Genomic DNA, 20,898 nt, shown 5'->3' with positions numbered 1-20,898 from the left:
GATCCTGCTCCCCAAAAATTGATGAAAGCTGTGTCATGCAAATACCTATGTGCCTAGATGCATGGGAGCTGGCAGATGCAGGAAAGAGGGACTTAAATGTTCCACATTCTGTAAGTTTTGCTGTGGACAATCCTGTCAAAATCGTCCACTTGAATTTTTTATGAAGATGTCGACGAAGAAGATCAGATATCATCGATCGATTTGAAGAAAAATTCAACGAAGCCAACTTTTCTCATAATTCACCATCTTCAACTCCACCTATTACTTCTATATTTCCCCACCTGCTACCCCTTCCCCTCATAACGCAATTCTTTTACCTTCGTCCACTCATAGCCCACCGCTTTATAAGCGCATGAGATATTAAACTAGGTTATTAAGAAATACGACTTTTATTAAATAAAAACACTTACTATTACCTGGTTCTTATCAAAAGAATAAAGTTATGAAAATGAATTCCCTACAAAAGGATTTTTGGCTAAAAATTAAAAATTAGGAAGTTATAGCGCTGTAAACAGGTAAGAAACTGAAAATAAAGAAAAACGGAAATTGTAACTTTTTTTTGAAAATTCTTAGTTTGGTGGATATTGGATGTGCAAGTTGTAGAAAATTTTGTGTTCTACAATTTTGCACATTAATTTTTCACATTTAAATGACCAGAAGGAAGCTATGGGCATAAAACTGAAAAAATGCAGAATTGGTTTTTTGGGTATGGTTAAGGGGGCGGAGGGGGCGTGGCTATGAATTTTTTTTTTCAATCTACCATAAGAACCTGATTAAATATAGAATAAGAACCACCCGACTTTTTGTGGGATACAAATCCTTCATTTAATGGATAATTAAAAAATTTTTTAAAACTATCAAAAATACTTTTTTACTATTTTAGCCCTAACTCGGTTATTTGATTCACAAAATCAAAGTGGGTTACATTTTATTTTAGGTAATTAAATTGTCTATAAGATTGATTATGAAGACTTTTGCGTAAAAGTCAATTGTTAAAGAGTTATAGCACTATTAAGTGACAAGAAACTGAAAATTTTGCAAAATCCGAAATTTTACATGTTTTTGGAAGCTTCATAACTTCGTTGTTTTTGGATGTATAAAAATACTACCAAGGTCATTTTCGTAGGAAATTATGTTTTCTACAAGTCTACCAACAACTTTTTTTCAATAAAATGCACCAGAAGAAAGTTATGGGCATAAAAGTGAAAAAAGTGCTAGATTTCTATGGTTTTTCGGTGATGCTGAAGGGGGCGGAGGGGGCGTGGTTGTGGAAATTTGGTTTTTCTATCTACTAACCATACCTAACAACATATCAAAAATTTAGAACTACCGGACCTTTTGTAGGGTAAAACTCCTTTATTTACTGGACTATTATATTGATTTCACAAAATAAAAAATTTTAATGTTGAAAGTGACATGGGAAAATATGGTATTAGAAAACCTACCCCAACCAGTTTCCGTAGTGTAGTGGTTATCACGTGTGCTTCACACGCACAAGGTCCCCGGTTCGAACCCGGGCGGAAACAAAAAGTGTTCTTTTTTTTTTTATTTGTCGTCTTGATAGTCATTGAATACTGCAGCATCCATAAAGTGAATAACGCTCTCCTTGTGATGCCGGTGATGCCTCCCCAAGAGCTTATTCATAAAATGTATTCATGGTTTAATAGAGACATTATACGCTTAATCTGGTTTAGGGGTTGAATAGTGCATTCATAAGGAAGTATTAAATCCGAAATTTTATTTTGACATTTAATTTAAGCATTATACATAATTGCCGATAACGCATTCATATTAATTATTCTTTTGTTTTCCAATTTTCAAAAGAAAAACAAAAATATTCAACGCGTAAAGCTATGTCTATTTAATTTTATGATTACTAAAAATTAAAATATTTACCATATTTTGGACTGTTATTCTATTCCACCATCGAACCGTTTTCACGATAACGAAAATTTTTATACGAAAACGTTTTTGTAATTTCAATAACAAAATTAAGAAAAATATTCAAAACAAATGTACAGTGCGGTTCACATGGTTAGACGCACCAATTTTCGTTTACATAAATTTCATTTTTTTTTGTGTTTGTGCAAGAATAACCAAAAAAAATTGTATTTATTAGAATAGTTATTTAGTTCTTAATAGAAAAACAAAAAGAAATAGTGGGTGAGTGGAAGTTAACGGTACTTTTTACTCCTTCTTGTCTCTGATGTAAGAAAAAGGGCAGTTTTTTTTTGGTTCACATGATTAGACGCACACCTTAAATTAGTTAGTTTGGCGAGATCAATTGCGCTGATTTGATTAAATTTGGAAGATTAAACATCAAGAAGTTATTTTTTAGTAATTTTCATTCAAAATCTGTTGAAAAAAGTTCTGAGTGCGAAAAAATAAGGGAAAAATAACGCGTTGGACTAGAAAGGTTTTTCCATAAGCACCATTGCCAAAAGAATAGGATAAAGTGACCATTTCGAGAGGAATTATTTTGAAAATAGTGCCTCCTATGAAAAACACTTCAAGGGATGAACAATAGAAGCTTTAACACCTCAGGAAAAAAGAAAATTTATAAAAAAAGCGTCGAAAACAGCTCTATCCCCGAGCAAAATTAAAGAAAAAGCTGGGATAACGGCAAGAACATCAACTTTTCGGTGAAATTTTTTTTTAATGCTGAACATCCTAGATTTAAAAAAAAATAGTCTTTGAAATAGTCTTTGAAACGAAAACCAAATCGAATGTAATATTAAATGGCTCCCAAAACCATTACTCCTGCTTTTCTTGAATGGTGAAGTGTCAAAAACTTTTCCTCCTTGCGAAAATCGTGAAAGTAGTGGTAATACCCATGGGAACAATTCAAATTAAACTATTTTTCATTAGAAAAAAACACATTTCGCCAATTTAAAAAAAACTTCAAAAACTTGTTTCCCACTTTATGTGAAGACGTGCGATCTCCATCCGCTGTTTCTTTCAAATTGTGTTTTTTAAAAACTATTTTTAAGTTTTATTTTAATCTAGGATGTTCAGCATTAAAAAAAGTTCACCGAAAAGTTGATGTTCTTGCCGTTATCCCAGCTTTTTCTTTAATTTTGCTCCGGGATAGAGCTGTTTTCGACGCTTTTTTTATAAATTTTCTTTTTTTCCTGAGGTGTTAAAGCTTCTATTGTTCCTCCCTTGAAGTGTTTTTCATAGGATTCACTATTTTTAAAATAATTCCTCTCGAAATGGTCACTTTATCCTATTCTTTTGGCAATGGTGCTTATGGAAAAAAACGTTATTTTTCCCTTATTTTTTAGCACTCAGAACTTTTTTCAACAGATTTTGAATGAAAATTACTAAAAAATAACTTCTTGATGTTTAATCTTCCAAATTTAATCAAATCAGCGCAATTGATCTCGCCAAACTAACTAATTTAAGGTGTGCGTCTAATCATGTGAACCAAAAAAAAACTGCCCTTTTTCTTACATCAGAGACAAGAAGGAGTAAAAAGTACCGTTAACTTCCACTCACCCACTATTTCTTTTTGTTTTTCTATTAAGAACTAAATAACTATTCTAATAAATACAATTTTTTTTGGTTATTCTTGCACAAACACAAAAAAAAAAATGAAATTTATGTAAACGAAAATTGGTGCGTCTATCCATGTGAACCGCACTGTATACAAAATTAATTGAAAACTGTTTGAAACTTTATTTTTTATGTGTCAATTAATATTAATTATAATTTGTATGAAACGTTTTTCAAAATTTGTTTATATATGTACAAAAATTACAAAAATATAGTTTTGGCCTTACGAACTTCGAAATTGTATGGCATACTTCGTCTGTAGTCAAAATTATGTTTTTGTAGTTTTAAACATAAACTTAATATTTTTTTCAAGTTTTAGTTAAATTAAAAATATTATTTTATGAATCTCTAATATTTTAAGCAGCTTAACATAAGAGCCATATACGTGTGCTACCCATTCGAACATTTAATTTTTAGGGTACAGAAACTTTTAAAACCAATTTTGCCAAATCATCACCACAAAACAATTTAAAAAAAAAAAAAAAAACATTCAAAAACTAAAATTCGATTTCTTCAAACTCAAGCTCCTAAAAGCATGATACCCTTATGCAACTTGGCAAAAGTTTTCATTTTCAATCCGGATCAACAAATAAAATATATAAGTACATTAAATTGAAACGAAAAAAAAGAACCAAAGGATATTTTTGACACACATTTTTCTGAATTCCTGAATAAATTTCACTTTCTATTACTAACCAGCTTCACAACAATCTTATTAAAAAAAAATGACAAAACAAAACCCTGTCCATGGCCGTAAATATATTCCATCAAATGAACTTGAATTATTTCTATTTTCTTTTGGTTTGGTAAAATTCCAATTACTTATGCATGCGGCTCGTTCTACAGTCCTCACGGTGTCACATAAATTATTTGAAAAATGTTCATTACCGTCTATTAACGTCAGATTAGGACATTCAAATGCAGGCCACACCACCGCCCATGTATGTTTTACGTGACAATACAATCCGTGTTATGATCTTGGATTTAAAACTGCTAATAAAAGTAGTATAGCGAGAGTAAAAAAAAAACGAAGGAATAAACAAAAGTGACAACTACTGTCCACGGTCCAAAAAGTTCTGTCTGGCGGTCACTAGGACACGAACTCACGAACACTTGGAAGGTGATTGTCTGGCTTATCTTGTAACGCCAACTGACTGAACCAATTGGAGAATAAATCTCCTGAAATTCTCTATAATTAATACACATTTTACTTATCAAAGGCATTGAAGGTTTTCATTCATTCAAAATTTCACTTATCGAAAACTGAATGGGAAATAAATACTAGATTGGACACACTTACAGAAGAGTGTCACTGTACTTTTAACAGAAAATCAGGCCTTTTGAAATAGTTCACCGTTGTTCTTGGAGGTGCGCTAAGTAGGTAACCCACGCATTTAAGCTGCATAACAGGTCATTTAAAATTTAAAATTTTAAATGTGATGTCCGAAATGATAGTGAATTGTATTTATTTGTTCTGGATAATAAATTTAAACTTGATGATTAGGGTCTTCACGAAAATGTGATTATAATATTATAGTAAAAGACATCGCATCGGTAATGGTTGTTGGACCCACCAGAATTTGCGGCTTTAAATTGGTTTTGATAGATCGGTAAGTGATGGCTTGGAGCTTATTGATGACATTCATTGATTCATTGGTAATTTATTCTCTGTTATGCTGGTACTAATCTTTAAGATACATGACACCCCCATTAATGGAACCAATTTAATTAAAAAGAAGAAAATATTTTATTTCAGAAAAAAGTAGGTATACTTATCTTCCATGATTTATGTTGTTATTGTTTTAAAATGCTAATGGTACTATGCTAGTTTGAATATACCTAATTTTATCTTTTTTACTATATTCTTCTTCTAATAGTAAGCGACTGAAAATTTAATTAATCAAGATACATAATATGGAGCTACTAGTACCTTTTCCGTTTAAATTTGTTAATATTCGCCATTTCTTCACGAAAAGTTATGAAATTTAGTACAGTCAAGGATATTAGTATGGCAAATACGAAAAAGCTACCGAGTTTTTCATTCAAAATGGCGGTTCCAAATTGGCGGACAGAATGAACGTTAAAATAGAATGTAAAAACGTTAGATTACCTGGAATTTAGATAAAAGTGTTCATATGCAATGAAAAAAATTTAAAAAATAAAGTGCAAATAGTGCCAAATAAGTGAAACACCATTTTAGACCTCATATTGCTATATTCCATTGTTATTTTTTTAATTAGCACAATTTGGACATCTCTTCTATTTATTTTTCATGCAAACATTCAATGTTATTGGATTATATGGTTACCAACTGTGTACTAGATATTAAAAAAACATAATATTTTGCATATAATTACAATGTTTAGTAAAACTAAGTGTTTATTTTTTCGGTGAACCAAAATAAACTTTCCTAATAAATTTTGATATTTCAAGTTCAAATCCGATGTAAAAAAAAAATCTATGACGTCACGTTTCGAAGATGATAAATTATCATTCACTTCGTCATAGATTATTTTTTTGACTTGGGATTTGAAATTAAAATATTTAAATCTATTAGAAAAGTACATATAATTTGGTTCATAAATTCTCAGTACTAGAGCTTTTTTGTATTCTCCGTACTAATATCCTTCAGTGTACAAAATGTCATGACTTTTCGTCAAGAAATGGCCGTGCAAATGATTTTGTACGCCAAAAAGCACCAAGACACCACCGCACCGTGCGGCGCTTCACACCACGGTCAAAAATTGCTTATTTGGACCACACTGCAAAACCAAAACCAATCGTAGTGAGTGGTGTTATTTTCTGACAAACGACAGAGGTTCTGTACTGGTTTATTGGTGGTGGTTAGTAGTCGTTCTTTGTCACCGGAAACTTGTCGATCTCTAGATTTTTAACGCCTTTAACCTTAGAGCCTCGATTAAAAAGGGAATACCACCGAACCTTCTCCCAAAAAGGAGTGCTTTCAATTTAGCCAAAGGATTCGAGATCATAACAGCGCCGAGTAAAAAATAAAGAAGAAAGTGAACGACGCACGCGTCGCGGTCTGCTGGTATTGCACTTAAATCGTTGTGAGTAGCTGGGACCTCTGGCAGGATCTTTGCCTTCACGTTCATCTTTATCTTGTCAGAAATTTTAATTTCCAATCTTATAGTAAAGGTGGTATAATTTTAAAATTTTATTTTAAAACACATAGGGCCATTTTTTCACTCGGAGTTGAACATAACTTGAGAATTTTTATACTCAACTTCCGAATTTGGTTTTATTCAATCCAAGTTGACGTTTACAACTTTCGATTTTAAACTCGAGACTTGGTCAACTTCCAGTTTTCTCAACTTCCCTAAAAAGTAGAAGTTTGCCGACCAAACTTTAGAGTTTGCTTCAGATTTTTTTTTATTTTTCTGTCAAAATTTTTTTGGCAGTTATTGTGTCAACGAATTAATATTCCAAAGCAAACAAAAATTGAAAAATTAAACACAAAAAAGAATACAAATATGCTATGGATATGACAGATTCAAATTTTAATTTAAATAATTGACAGTTTTTGTTTCATATTTCATTAATATCCCAGGGATATTTTTCAAACTTGAAGTTGACCAACTTTAGATCTTCAACTGGAGAGTTGAGAAAATAATAAGTGAATAAAAAGAAATTACAACTTGCGTTTGAACTCTCGAGTTAAAGTCAACTCTCAATTTGGCAAACTCGAGAGTTTGCTTCAAGTAAAGCAATATTGAAAAAAATGGCCCATACATAAAAAAAAATACCATTTGAGAATTTAACATTTTTTATTGGTATACATCTAAAGCCAGAATATATGCCAGGGCATTCCAGGGCATTCTTTCAGAAAAAGCATTCATCTAGAATCGATTAAAAAATTAAGGCAATTGACTAATTTAATTAAATAACTTCAACTACCTTTTTCCGGGTATTGCAGCAACTGATTTACGGGCAGCAGCTTCAGGTTTTAATACACGTACAGAAAATGGGAGTGAAACTGCATTCACTTGAAAAAATGAAAAGATCAAAGCGAAAACAGTAAAGAAGACAAAACAACGCATTTTGTAAGTTAATTTAGAATGAAATGTACAGACTGCTAGAAAGATAATATTGAACTGTTAAAATTTAAAAAGATTTCACATCTTTTATACATTGAAATAGTTGTTTATAATTTGATTAGAAATAATAAACATTTCATATCTCAGTTGTAAATTAAAAGATCTGTTTATTTGTGTAACTATGTATGTTTTTTTTAGTTTGAATTTATGACTTATTGTTTGTTAAAGTCATCTAAAAGTATGTAAATACAAATAATCTACAATAACACGTGTTTTGTTTAGAAATTCCAAAATCAAAATCAAATTAACAAATTGACGATATTTTACTTTGGATTTTTCTCTACAACTTTCCGGAACAATGTTAACGAAGATAGTCTTCAACATGAAAATCCTAAAAGTGGCATTATCCTTAAGAAATCCATCCTTTTTACAATGTGTGCTACAAATATTATGAACAAAAATCATTTGACTCGTGTCACTTTTCAAAAATTGATGCGCGTCAGTTTTCAAAAGAAAGTGAAGTACCTACTTCATGTTTCAAAAGCAACGCGAGTCACTTTTAAAGAACAGATGTGTTTCATTTTTGAAACATGACGCTTGTCACTTTTTGAAAACTTACGCGCGTCAGTTTTCAAAAAGTGACGTGCGTTACTTTTTGAAAACTGGACGCTCGTATTTTATTTTCTATAAAAAAAAAGTTACAAAGCGGCTTATGAAAAATCCCGTAGGTAGGTACCAAACGTTGTAATGGACCAAACAAATTTACATACATAATACATATTATTTTCGAAAACATATATAAAATAAAATTTTGAAAATTTTTGAATATTATACCAACAATAAATACATATAATAATAAGTTATAATGCAATATCTTTTGTATGCCTTTAAAGGTTATGACTTTAAAGGGCGGCAAATAATACTTTTGTCCAGACTTCTTGCACTTTGTAGCACAGTTTACGTTCATGGGTTTTTATTGCAGGAGCTTTTGAAAAAAGTATCAATCAAAACTGTAAGTGTTGCCGTTGTTTTTAATAATTTTTTTTAATTTTAAGTATTTTTATTAGAAAATCGCCCCTCCCGCCAAAACGGGGGGCCATTGACCCCTCCTCCCATAGTAAACAATGATTGTATTTAACCCCTCTACAAAATCTCATTATCAGTTCTTGGTGCTTAAGTTATCGTACTTTCCCCTCAAATGTTTTTGTTTTACTTGAGTAAAACTAAAAATGCTAAAAAAAGATAGATTAAAATGGCCATACTTCGGTTAATTTTCAATGAAAAAATTTAGTGAACACAGCATTTTGAAGAAAATTTAATCTTCTTTTTTTCTTTGGAGCAATGTTTATGTCTATCTCAACCCAAAAAAAATGTACATCTAAAAAAGCAAAAAAACTCAAAAAATCGATTTTTTTGATATTTTTTTTATGATTGTTTCGACTATTTTGGTATGAAAATATTTTTTTTCAATTTTTAAAAAACATTATTCCAATAGGAAATTTAATTCTCTACAAAAAGTTTTATTTGTAATATATCAAAATTTTGCTTCGCTTACGAGGTATATTGAAAAAACCAAGAAGGGGGCTTTTGCACCCCTATCTTCAGTTTCCACCCTCTTATTTTATAGCACTCCGCGGTTTTATCTTCTTTTATAACCCATTGAACGATTCCTGCAATAAAAACCCGTGAACGTCTTAGTTCCTTTCTAAACTACATAATCAATAGCCTAAATGGCTTCATACTAAATAAGGATTGAATGTTTTTTCATACAGAAAATATTTTCAAAACAAATTCCATAATTTTGAAAATTATTTTCTTAAAAAAAAACGTCTTTATCAAAGAAATCAAACGATATAGTAGCATTTCAGAAATAGTTGTAGTTAACATAATTACAAGGTTTCTTTGTGCAGCCCTGGAAGACCTACCACCAACCTCATAATATTATCAAATACTTCATTAATTTTATTTTGAAGTATCTCAAAAAAAAAAAAGAGTGTGTGTACACATGTACACTCGACTGAAGTTATACTTCTCATTCAGTATACATATATAAATGAATTTCATTTGATTTTTTTAATTTCTATTATTAAATTAATTAATCCACACTTCGTTTTTTACATTTTTATCAAGTGAACAATAAATTAATTCTTTCATCCTCCTTGCGTCCATGTAGTTTTCAATTTAATCTGTGAACTTTACTCATGTTGTGCGGTTCAGAACGTACTATACATATATGGTTAACGAAAGTAAATGAATTGCGCATAAAATGTGCGATATGGTAATTTTATGAGAATTGTGTGTGCTTCAGCACTAGTAGTAGCAATATGGAACTTGCAGGGTTGCTACAAAGCTCAAAAGTGAGCTGAGCTCAGCTCGCAGCTCAGCTCAAATTTTGAGCTAGCTCACTTTTGAGATATGTACCATAGCTCAGCTCATTTGAGCTGAGCTGAAAGTGAGCTGAGCTGATGGTTGAGCTGAGCTGTTGGGTGAGCTAAGGTAAAGTGAGCTGAGCTGAGCTGTGATGGGTGAGAGGATACATTGATTTTTATTTCGAAAGTATAATGAAATATGAAGATATTTTAAACTTTTATATAACACCATAGCTTAAGATGTTTGGTTCTAGTTATTAATGGAATTATTTTAACACATAGATATTTTTATAAATAAGACAGATAATTTTTCGTGATCTTTTCTCTTGGTGTTTTTGATAGTAAATATATTTCTATTTTTTTTAGTAAAATATTTCTTTTTTTATCATAAAAAAAATTCCGGTACAATCCGGTTTTTCGACTTTTTTCAAAATTCCGAGAAAATCGCGTTTGAAAGTTGGGGTAAATTTTTTTTTCGAAAAATCCCCGAATCTTTAAACGCTCCTGGAAGCTAAACCACTTTAGAGCAATTTTTGGGAGTGATGCCAAATGATAGCTTGTGTCATGGGCCTACGCTTTGCACATTATCAGATTTTTAAAAAATCGCCTTCCATGTTAAACCACCACATCATGCCTTTTTTTTCAGAATCGCGCCAATTTTTTTTTACTTTTCAGTTCTCCCGGTTTGAGAACGCGTGGACCTACAGGAATGGGAGTTGTACCCAAATGTAGGTTAGAGTCCCCGCTATCTTTTGGCATCAAAAAATTTTATTTTCATTTTCTTCAAAATTCCGCGATATAGGCGTTGGAACGCTTTGATCTAGAGACAGGGGAGTGGTGCCATATGAAAGCTTATATTCTCAGCTAGCCGATAGTGGTATAATCCGGTTTTTCGATTTTTTTCAAAATTCCGAGAAAATCGCGTTTGAAAGTTGGGGTAAAATTTTTTTTCGAAAAATCCCCGAATCTTTGAATGCTCCTGGAAGCTAAACCGCTTGAGAGCAATTTTTGGGAGTGATACCCAATGATAGCTTGTGTCATGGGCCTACGCTTTGCACATTCTCAGATTTTTAAAAAATCATCTTCCATGTTAAACCGCCACATCATACCTATTTTTTCAGAATCGGACTTAACTTTTTTTTTACCTTTAAGTTCACCCGGTTTGAGAACGCGTGGACCTACAGGAATGGGAGTTGTAACCAAATGTAGGTTAGAGTCCCCGCTATCTTTTGGCATCAAAAATTTTATTTTCATTTTCTTCAAAATTCCGCGATATAGGCGTTGGAACGCTTTGATCTAGAGACAGGGGAGTGGTGACATATGAAAGCTTATATTCTCAGCTAGCAGATAGTGGTATAATCCGGTTTTTCGATTTTTTTTCAAAATTCCGAGAAAATCGCGTTTGAAAGTTGGGGTAAAATTTTTTTTCGAAAAATCCCCGAATCTTTGAACGCTCCTGGAAGCTAAACCGCTTGAGAGCAATTTTTGGGAGTGATGCCAAATGATAGCTTGTGTCATGGGCCTACGCTTTGCACATTGTCAGATTTTTAAAAAATCGCCTTCCATGTTAAACCGCCACATCATGCCTATTTTTTCAGAATCGGGCTTAACTTTTGTTTTACCTTTAAGTTCACCCGGTTTGAGAACGCGTGCACCTACAGGGATGGGAGTTGTACCCAAATGTAGGTTAGAGTCCTCGCTACCTTTTGGCATCAAAAATTTTTATTTGTAATATATCAAAATTTTGCTTCGCTTACGAGGTATATTGAAAAAACCAAGAAGGGGGCTTTTGCACCCCTATCTTCAGTTTCCACCCTCTTATTTTATAGCACTCCGCGGTTTTATCTTCTTTTATAACCCATTGAACGATTCCTGCAATAAAAACCCGTGAACGTCTTAGTTCCTTTCTAAACTACATAATCAATAGCCTAAATGGCTTCATACTAAATAAGGATTGAATGTTTTTTCATACAGAAAATATTTTCAAAACAAATTCCATAATTTTGAAAATTATTTTCTTAAAAAAAAACGTCTTTATCAAAGAAATCAAACGATATAGTAGCATTTCAGAAATAGTTGTAGTTAACATAATTACAAGGTTTCTTTGTGCAGCCCTGGAAGACCTACCACCAACCTCATAATATTATCAAATACTTCATTAATTTTATTTTGAAGTATCTCAAAAAAAAAAAAGAGTGTGTGTACACATGTACACTCGACTGAAGTTATACTTCTCATTCAGTATACATATATAAATGAATTTCATTTGATTTTTTTAATTTCTATTATTAAATTAATTAATCCACACTTCGTTTTTTACATTTTTATCAAGTGAACAATAAATTAATTCTTTCATCCTCCTTGCGTCCATGTAGTTTTCAATTTAATCTGTGAACTTTACTCATGTTGTGCGGTTCAGAACGTACTATACATATATGGTTAACGAAAGTAAATGAATTGCGCATAAAATGTGCGATATGGTAATTTTATGAGAATTGTGTGTGCTTCAGCACTAGTAGTAGCAATATGGAACTTGCAGGGTTGCTACAAAGCTCAAAAGTGAGCTGAGCTCAGCTCGCAGCTCAGCTCAAATTTTGAGCTAGCTCACTTTTGAGATATGTACCATAGCTCAGCTCATTTGAGCTGAGCTGAAAGTGAGCTGAGCTGATGGTTGAGCTGAGCTGTTGGGTGAGCTAAGGTAAAGTGAGCTGAGCTGAGCTGTGATGGGTGAGAGGATACATTGATTTTTATTTCGAAAGTATAATGAAATATGAAGATATTTTAAACTTTTATATAACACCATAGCTTAAGATGTTTGGTTCTAGTTATTAATGGAATTATTTTAACACATAGATATTTTTATAAATAAGACAGATAATTTTTCGTGATCTTTTCTCTTGGTGTTTTTGATAGTAAATATATTTCTATTTTTTTTAGTAAAATATTTCTTTTTTTATCATAAAAAAAATTCCGGTACAATCCGGTTTTTCGACTTTTTTCAAAATTCCGAGAAAATCGCGTTTGAAAGTTGGGGTAAATTTTTTTTTCGAAAAATCCCCGAATCTTTAAACGCTCCTGGAAGCTAAACCACTTTAGAGCAATTTTTGGGAGTGATGCCAAATGATAGCTTGTGTCATGGGCCTACGCTTTGCACATTATCAGATTTTTAAAAAATCGCCTTCCATGTTAAACCACCACATCATGCCTTTTTTTTCAGAATCGCGCCAATTTTTTTTTTACTTTTCAGTTCTCCCGGTTTGAGAACGCGTGGACCTACAGGAATGGGAGTTGTACCCAAATGTAGGTTAGAGTCCCCGCTATCTTTTGGCATCAAAAAATTTTATTTTCATTTTCTTCAAAATTCCGCGATATAGGCGTTGGAACGCTTTGATCTAGAGACAGGGGAGTGGTGCCATATGAAAGCTTATATTCTCAGCTAGCCGATAGTGGTATAATCCGGTTTTTCGATTTTTTTCAAAATTCCGAGAAAATCGCGTTTGAAAGTTGGGGTAAAATTTTTTTTCGAAAAATCCCCGAATCTTTGAATGCTCCTGGAAGCTAAACCGCTTGAGAGCAATTTTTGGGAGTGATACCCAATGATAGCTTGTGTCATGGGCCTACGCTTTGCACATTCTCAGATTTTTAAAAAATCATCTTCCATGTTAAACCGCCACATCATACCTATTTTTTCAGAATCGGACTTAACTTTTTTTTTACCTTTAAGTTCACCCGGTTTGAGAACGCGTGGACCTACAGGAATGGGAGTTGTAACCAAATGTAGGTTAGAGTCCCCGCTATCTTTTGGCATCAAAAATTTTATTTTCATTTTCTTCAAAATTCCGCGATATAGGCGTTGGAACGCTTTGATCTAGAGACAGGGGAGTGGTGACATATGAAAGCTTATATTCTCAGCTAGCAGATAGTGGTATAATCCGGTTTTTCGATTTTTTTTCAAAATTCCGAGAAAATCGCGTTTGAAAGTTGGGGTAAAATTTTTTTTCGAAAAATCCCCGAATCTTTGAACGCTCCTGGAAGCTAAACCGCTTGAGAGCAATTTTTGGGAGTGATGCCAAATGATAGCTTGTGTCATGGGCCTACGCTTTGCACATTGTCAGATTTTTAAAAAATCGCCTTCCATGTTAAACCGCCACATCATGCCTATTTTTTCAGAATCGGGCTTAACTTTTGTTTTACCTTTAAGTTCACCCGGTTTGAGAACGCGTGCACCTACAGGGATGGGAGTTGTACCCAAATGTAGGTTAGAGTCCTCGCTACCTTTTGGCATCAAAAATTTTTTTTCATTTTTTTCAAAATTCCGAGATATAGGCGTTGGAAGTTGGGGCGCTCACTTTCAGCTCAGCTCACTTTCAGCTCAGCTCAAATGAGCTAAGTTATGGTACCTAGCTCAAATTTGAGCTGAGCTGTGAGCTGAGCTGAAATGTGAGCTTTTTGCAACCCTGGCAACTTGCCACATGGAAATTACCACATGCAACTTGCCACACGCAACTTGCCACATGCAACTTGCCACACGCAACTTGCCACATGCAACTTGCCACATACGACTTGCCACATGCAACTTGCCACATGAAACATGTAACTTGCAACGTGTTGTGTGTTTTATGTTTGCCGTACTGCGGCGTACTGCATTTTTAAATACTAAAGTACTGCCTACTCTAAAGGTGAAACGACAGCCCTGCTACCCAGGGTGATCGCGTCATAATCCCTTTGACATTCTTGTCAAAAAGTAAATTTTCATACCCACCCTCCCATAAGAAGTATAACTTCAAAAAAGTGGTATTGTAGATCATTTAGAGTTCCGGAAATTAAATTTTGAGAAAAATAATCTTCCTGGAATGTCAAACATATTAGATAGGTAAGTGTAAATAGTTGTAGGTTCATTATCAAAAAATTGCTAAAGATTTTATACATGTCTGTTTATCAAATCCGAAACATAAATAAAACCGTTATGTTTAAAAATTAGTAAGCAAAACCCAAAGTAAAACGAATAAACAGATCTTTTAATTTGAGATAGACTGAATTTTGCGTTTCATGAAATTTAGTTTGTTTATTATTTTTAATCAGAAAACCATTAATTATTTCAAGGTATAAAAGCAGTGAATTCTTTTCACTTCAAATTCAAATTCTTACGATTATTTCATACATTCATGTATAATCTACTATGTGGTGCAATTCTATTAAGTCAGGATAAGATTATACTTTGATAAAGCAAATTAATAACGCTTTTAATTCCAAGCTAATTATGTCCTTTCAATATATACAAAGGCAAGATTGTGTTCTTCTCTCCATTTCTGTGGGAATATTAATCACTGATCATTGACACTAAACAAAAGTAGCTATTTAATTTAGTTACATCTTTAAATATTGAACATGAAAATATGTTCAAAATCGAAAATTTACTGCTGCCTCATGCAACAATGTGATGACATAATTTATGAAATGAGTACCTACGTTATTTGGAGTATTTGTTCTTGGTTAAGTGATTTTTTCATGTCCCAAGAATAATATATGTTCCATGATAATTATTATGACGAGACGCTCTTAAGTTAGTCGTTTTGTGTTTGTATTATTATTATTCATAAAGTGCACAGGGAGTATCCCGACTTGTTTCTTTTCTATTTTAAAGGGTGACGGAGTTATTTATGAAGTTTAAACTCAAAACCTACACCTACATTATGTTGAAAATTTGCCGGCACATCTTTCTATGCCCATGGAGCATTATGGAACATCTTCGTTTCCCTATTTCTATAGAGTTCTGATGTCTAATAGCAATAAGTGCGCTCATAGTTAACATCACAACTCCAATGCGTCACGGGTTGTGTTTATTTATGGATAAGAGATATTCCAGAGCAGGCCGCATGATGTACATATTTGCAGTGACGATGATGTACAAAGTCGACGTGCGGAAATTTGCTTGCAAATAAACAACACACTATTATACTCGAGGCAGCCAGCGGACGGGCGACCGATATGAGACGCTCGACGCACGACCGAGACGTAGAGCGGCAAATCGAATTTGATTTATATTAGCTAAACGCGTCGATTGATCCTTTGAAGGGAGCATCGCAAGCAAAGTCCCAGACACAGCACGTCATCAATGGTTAATGTTAGACCTCTTGTTGTTGATGTTGGCGTGAGACGATGATGGGTAAGCGTTATACATTTTGTGCTAACATCAAATAGTTTGCGATCTAGTGGGTGGATGTAGTATCTAACACCTATTTTATTTTTGGTCTGGCTGAGAGAGGATTAAGAATAACAATTTTATTCTAAGAATAAATTCGGAAAGAGTTCATTGAGTTCTAAAAGAGGAATCTTTTCATACTTACCATAAGGAAACGAATGGATTTGTACTAGTTTATCATTTTGGATCCTCAATTTGTTGTATCATCAAATAAGTTCGTCATATTGTTCAATGAAAAGTTATTTTTGGACTCAAAAGCTGTTTATCAGGACACATCATCGCAAAGTACCTACGAATTAATCATGCCAAAGACGTATTAATCATGGTAGTGTTTTGAAGCTGACAACCGGATGTCCTGTTTTTTTTTTTTTGCAAAACCTAATTAAGTAGGTTCCTAGCTTCTAGGCATCTAGGGTCCCAATATCTTCGACTGCTGATTATAACTTCTATCAGTGCATTGTGATGGTTTTCTAGATTCTGGAGAGATCCCAAAATGTTCCTTTCGAAACAATGGAAAAACTGCAAATGATGGTGGGTCTTATAAATTGCATTAAAATATACGTAGCCTTTTGGGTAAAACCAATGTTGCCTTCATCAAAACGGCGCACAGTGGTGTCATACTAAAAGTGGCAAATATAGAGTCGTTCGTGGTAAGTGTGCGCAGCCGGTAAGTGTGCGCATTGCTAATTTCTAGAACCTAGTGTAAAAATTTAAATTTCTGCTAATGCACAATTAATTAGATATCTGATCTTCGTCGATGTCCGTTATATTTATGCTTATGTTGTTTTTAGTGTTTCGAGAAAAAGCAAAAGAAAAAAAAGCTAACTTTCCTTAAAATTTTTCACAATTTTCAAACTCTGACAGTGATCTGCCTTTGACTTAAAGTGAAGGCAATTGATTTTTTTTATTGAGCTTACTATTTAAACTTTATGTTCCAATTAAAATTTTATTGTTTTTAGTATTTATTTATTAATATTTTATCAAAAACAATAAAAAACTGCACTTGGGGTAAGTGTACGCAAAAATCTGGGGGCAAGTGTGCGCATGCAAATGCATGGGATTTTACTGAAAATATATATATTTGCATAAAATGCTTCAAAATGCATCAAAATTTCACAGTGTACAGATTCGATCAAAATAATAAGAAAATCGTATGGGGGCGGGGGTCTTAGGCCCCTCGTTTGGTTTTTAAATGTCTTTAAAAATTGAAAAAAAAGAACAATTGATATTCATTAAGATTACTAAGCAAAAGTACCTGCGCACACTTACCGTACACCCTGCGCACACTTACCCCTACTAAGGGGTAAGTGTGCGCAATATGACCTGTTTTGGTTTTCTTAGAGAAACATAATTAATTTTATAAATATTAGTTAAATTTTAATTGAATTTAAGAAGTCAAAACATGTATCTCTAATAATCAATTTACTTTTTTTATGTACATCTTATATTTTGCTTGTAATACTTCTTCAAAGTCAAAAGTGCGCACACTTACCACAAACGACTAAAAAAAATAAAATATTAAAAAAATACAAGTACCTAACAATACAACTGAATAAATTTAGTTTTTCGTTCAACCAAAATATACTTTTCTCATAGATTTTAATATTCTAAAATCCAATGTGCAGTCAAAAAAATATATGAATTCACGTTTCTGAGTAATAAAAACTTCAAGACTTCTATGCCTCCTAGTTTTTGAGAAAATTGAAAAATAAGAAAACTACTTTTTTATTTTTATCAGATTTTTCTTTTTTTTAAATTATTTTTTTTTTTTATTTTTCAATTTTCTCAAAAACTAGGAGGCATAGAAACATATGTACATATAGTATTTATTGTGCGATAAGGAATCAATTTATAGGCAGTTTTTTGCATAAGTCTATTTTGTATTAAAATTCACAGCCTGATTGAAAATATAGTATTCAATGAGCTTTTTTTCCTATTTTTAACTTTTGGTAAGAAACAATTGGTTGAAATATATTGATTTAAAAATAAGAATTAAATGTACAATTCTGCCTTTCGGAAATGGTATAATTTATAACTGTAAGTGTTGCCATTGTTTTTTAATAATTTGTTTTCCTAATTTAAAATAATTTTGTAGAAAATTGCTCCTCCCGCCTAAAGATAGGCCCCTCTCCCATAGTAAAAAATTGTTGTATTGAACTCCTCTACAAAAACCGGTTATTAAATCCGTGCACCCAAGTTATCCTACTATGTGCCAAAATAACATTTTTGTTCGGTGCCTAAACGTTCGAATTTCTGCATCCGGGATTAAATTAAATCATAAAAAATACCTCTTTTGATTTGGAAATAAGTATTATTTTAAAATATATTTTTAAAAAAGCATGTTGTTTTGAAAACATTGATGTCAAAGTTGGTTAAATGACGAAAAAAAATGGAATTTTTGAACTTTGTCAGCTTATAAATTCTAGGTGGTTTATTCAAACTAGGCTGCAATAAGGTAGGTATTTATTTTGTTTAAGAAATACACTAGTTATTTCTTACAAGAAACTAGAATTTCTTTAATTTCATCTGTATGATCTTCTTAAAGCTTACATATTCCAATTTTTTTTAAATAACCGATAATAACACTGGTTAACGAGGGTTCTGTTGCCGAAACAAAAATATACTTTTCTGAAGGTTTTCGGTGTGCTGAACTCGAATCCGAAGTCAGAAAAAATTGATCAGCTCCCGTTTTTGAAATATTACCGTTAGAAAATGCAAAAAAACGTTTTTTTGAAAATTGTTAAAAGATATTTAGTAACGGTTTCTATAAGAACTATTTTCCTTCTTTGAAGAACTTTTTAAGTCTTTCCATATCTTTGATACTGCCCGAGATATCTTAAAATGAAGTAAGTGGCTTTGGCTTCATATATCATAAAGGAGATAATGACGTTATGATTCCTATGGTAGATATAATATGCCAAACAACTGAAGATATCTCAGGCAGTAAAAAAGATATCGGAAAGATTTAAACAGGTCTTGAAAGAAGGAAAACAGTTCTTATAGAAACCGTTACTAAAAATGTTCTAACATTTTTCCTTATATAAAAGAATAAGGTCCGAAGTAGGATTTTCTAACGGTAATATTTTAAAGACGGGATCTGATTAATTTTTTCTGACTACGGATTCGTTCAGTTCAGCACACCGAAAACGTTCAGAAAAGTATATTTTTGTTCCGGCAACAACAAAAAAAAGTTTAATTTTGTTAACCAGTGTAATCGCCCTAATGTGCATAATGCAAGTATATTGTTTCTCATTTTCTTGTGGTTTTAACGCAGATAGGTTTATCTGAAGTAAAATCAATCATTATCAGGCGAGTCTTAAAGAATAAAATATTCCTTAAATACAACTGTCAGAATTCGTTCTACAAAGTACAAAGAAAAACTCCCTAGAATATAGCTATCGCACCTTATTCGTAACAATAAAATCACTCCCTTTCATTTGTTTGGATTACAGCTTTGCTCCGACCAAGTTCACTTTCAAGATCGTCACATCCTCTGATGATCGATTATAATACCGTTTACACAAGATTACAATCAGTCTCGACGTATTTTTCTTTTACATTATTGTTACCATCCCACGAAACAGCCCGTGTAATTGCTTGTCATTGAAAATATAATAAAACTGAAATAAACACCGCTGATGCGCCACCACCACTGTCATTCCAACGCTACTTACTCATTTCTTTTCTTTTTAAGTCCTACTTGAAATTCTAAACATATATTGTATTCAATTATTTTTTAATAAAAATAAAAATAAAAAAAACAACAAACAATTTAAACATCAAGTTTATGTTTTCTTTTATTTTTTGATAGTCGATCGATCATCAACCCTCAGATTGTTCGTGTCAAGGCGCACCACGCACGGCTACGGGCACTACATCAGTATCAGTAACTATACAACAAGAAAGGACTCTTGCGATCACGAAGTACCATCGTGAGCCATTAAAGATGCTCAATTTAATGGTAATAATTGGGAAAAAAGACATTCTCACAATGCAAATGATGTTTTCGAGAGCGATTTTATATTCGGTTGTAAATGGGATTAAATTTTTGTGTTGGATTCAACTACTCCACCCAAATCAAAGGAAACGTGCTCTTGTTTGAACAATCTGCTAAACAGGAGGATTATGTCATCAAATTTGACATCATCTCAGACTTACCAGCTTCTAGGTATATTGTATTGTGATATCAGCAATCTATTACTATAAGGTCGAGTTTTCAAAAACAAAATGTATTCTACGTATAAGAAACTACATTGATATAAATTGACTAAAAAAAGGGTTAAGAATAGAATAGTCTATTTTTTCAATGTCGAAATTTATAAAAATTGTTTGAAACAATGGGAAAAACTGAAATAATTGTTGCATTTCAATATGAAAATATATAATTTGAGCTTTAGTTTTCAGTGCAATCAATGTTAACAGCCTTTGATACTGCGACCAATGATAATAATTTTTGCACTTAAGACAATTTTTGTATTTTTTGGTTTTTAAAGTGAAATAAATTCGCTTAGGAATATTACTAAAAAGAAATAAATAAAATAATATTTTTGATTTTTGAGGTGAAAGAAAAGTTTTTGAACTATGTAAGAGTGCGATAGCGAAAAACAAACAAAAGGTAAGCCGGTCTGGGCTTACCTTGGGCAAAAACAAAACGGTTTTAAGATAACGATATTTTCACAGGAAAAAAATCATAACTTTTCGGTTTCCATAGTTAAAG

At 32.4% G+C, this 20,898-nt stretch overlaps 1 long non-coding RNA gene and 1 other non-coding gene across 2 annotated transcripts; both read left to right on the top strand.

The window, feature by feature from the left end:
- Positions 1-1,453: 1,453 nt before the first annotated feature.
- On the top strand, positions 1,454-1,526 carry Trnav-cac (transfer RNA valine (anticodon CAC)). Its single transcript has one exon. It is a non-coding gene; the product is annotated as a tRNA-Val (tRNA).
- A 16,485-nt stretch (positions 1,527-18,011) lies between these two features.
- Positions 18,012-20,641, top strand: LOC129916952 (uncharacterized). Its single transcript, XR_008772566.1, has 3 exons — positions 18,012-18,218; positions 18,277-18,636; positions 19,993-20,641. It is a non-coding gene; the product is annotated as an uncharacterized LOC129916952 (long non-coding RNA).
- The last annotated feature ends 257 nt before the right edge of the window (positions 20,642-20,898 follow it).

The sequence above is a fragment of the Episyrphus balteatus genome, chromosome 3 (assembly GCF_945859705.1).
Source record: "Episyrphus balteatus chromosome 3, idEpiBalt1.1, whole genome shotgun sequence".
NCBI lineage: Eukaryota > Metazoa > Arthropoda > Insecta > Diptera > Syrphidae > Episyrphus > Episyrphus balteatus.
The sequence above is the reverse complement of the archived record's forward strand: the minus strand, read 5'-3'. Positions and strand labels throughout refer to the sequence as shown.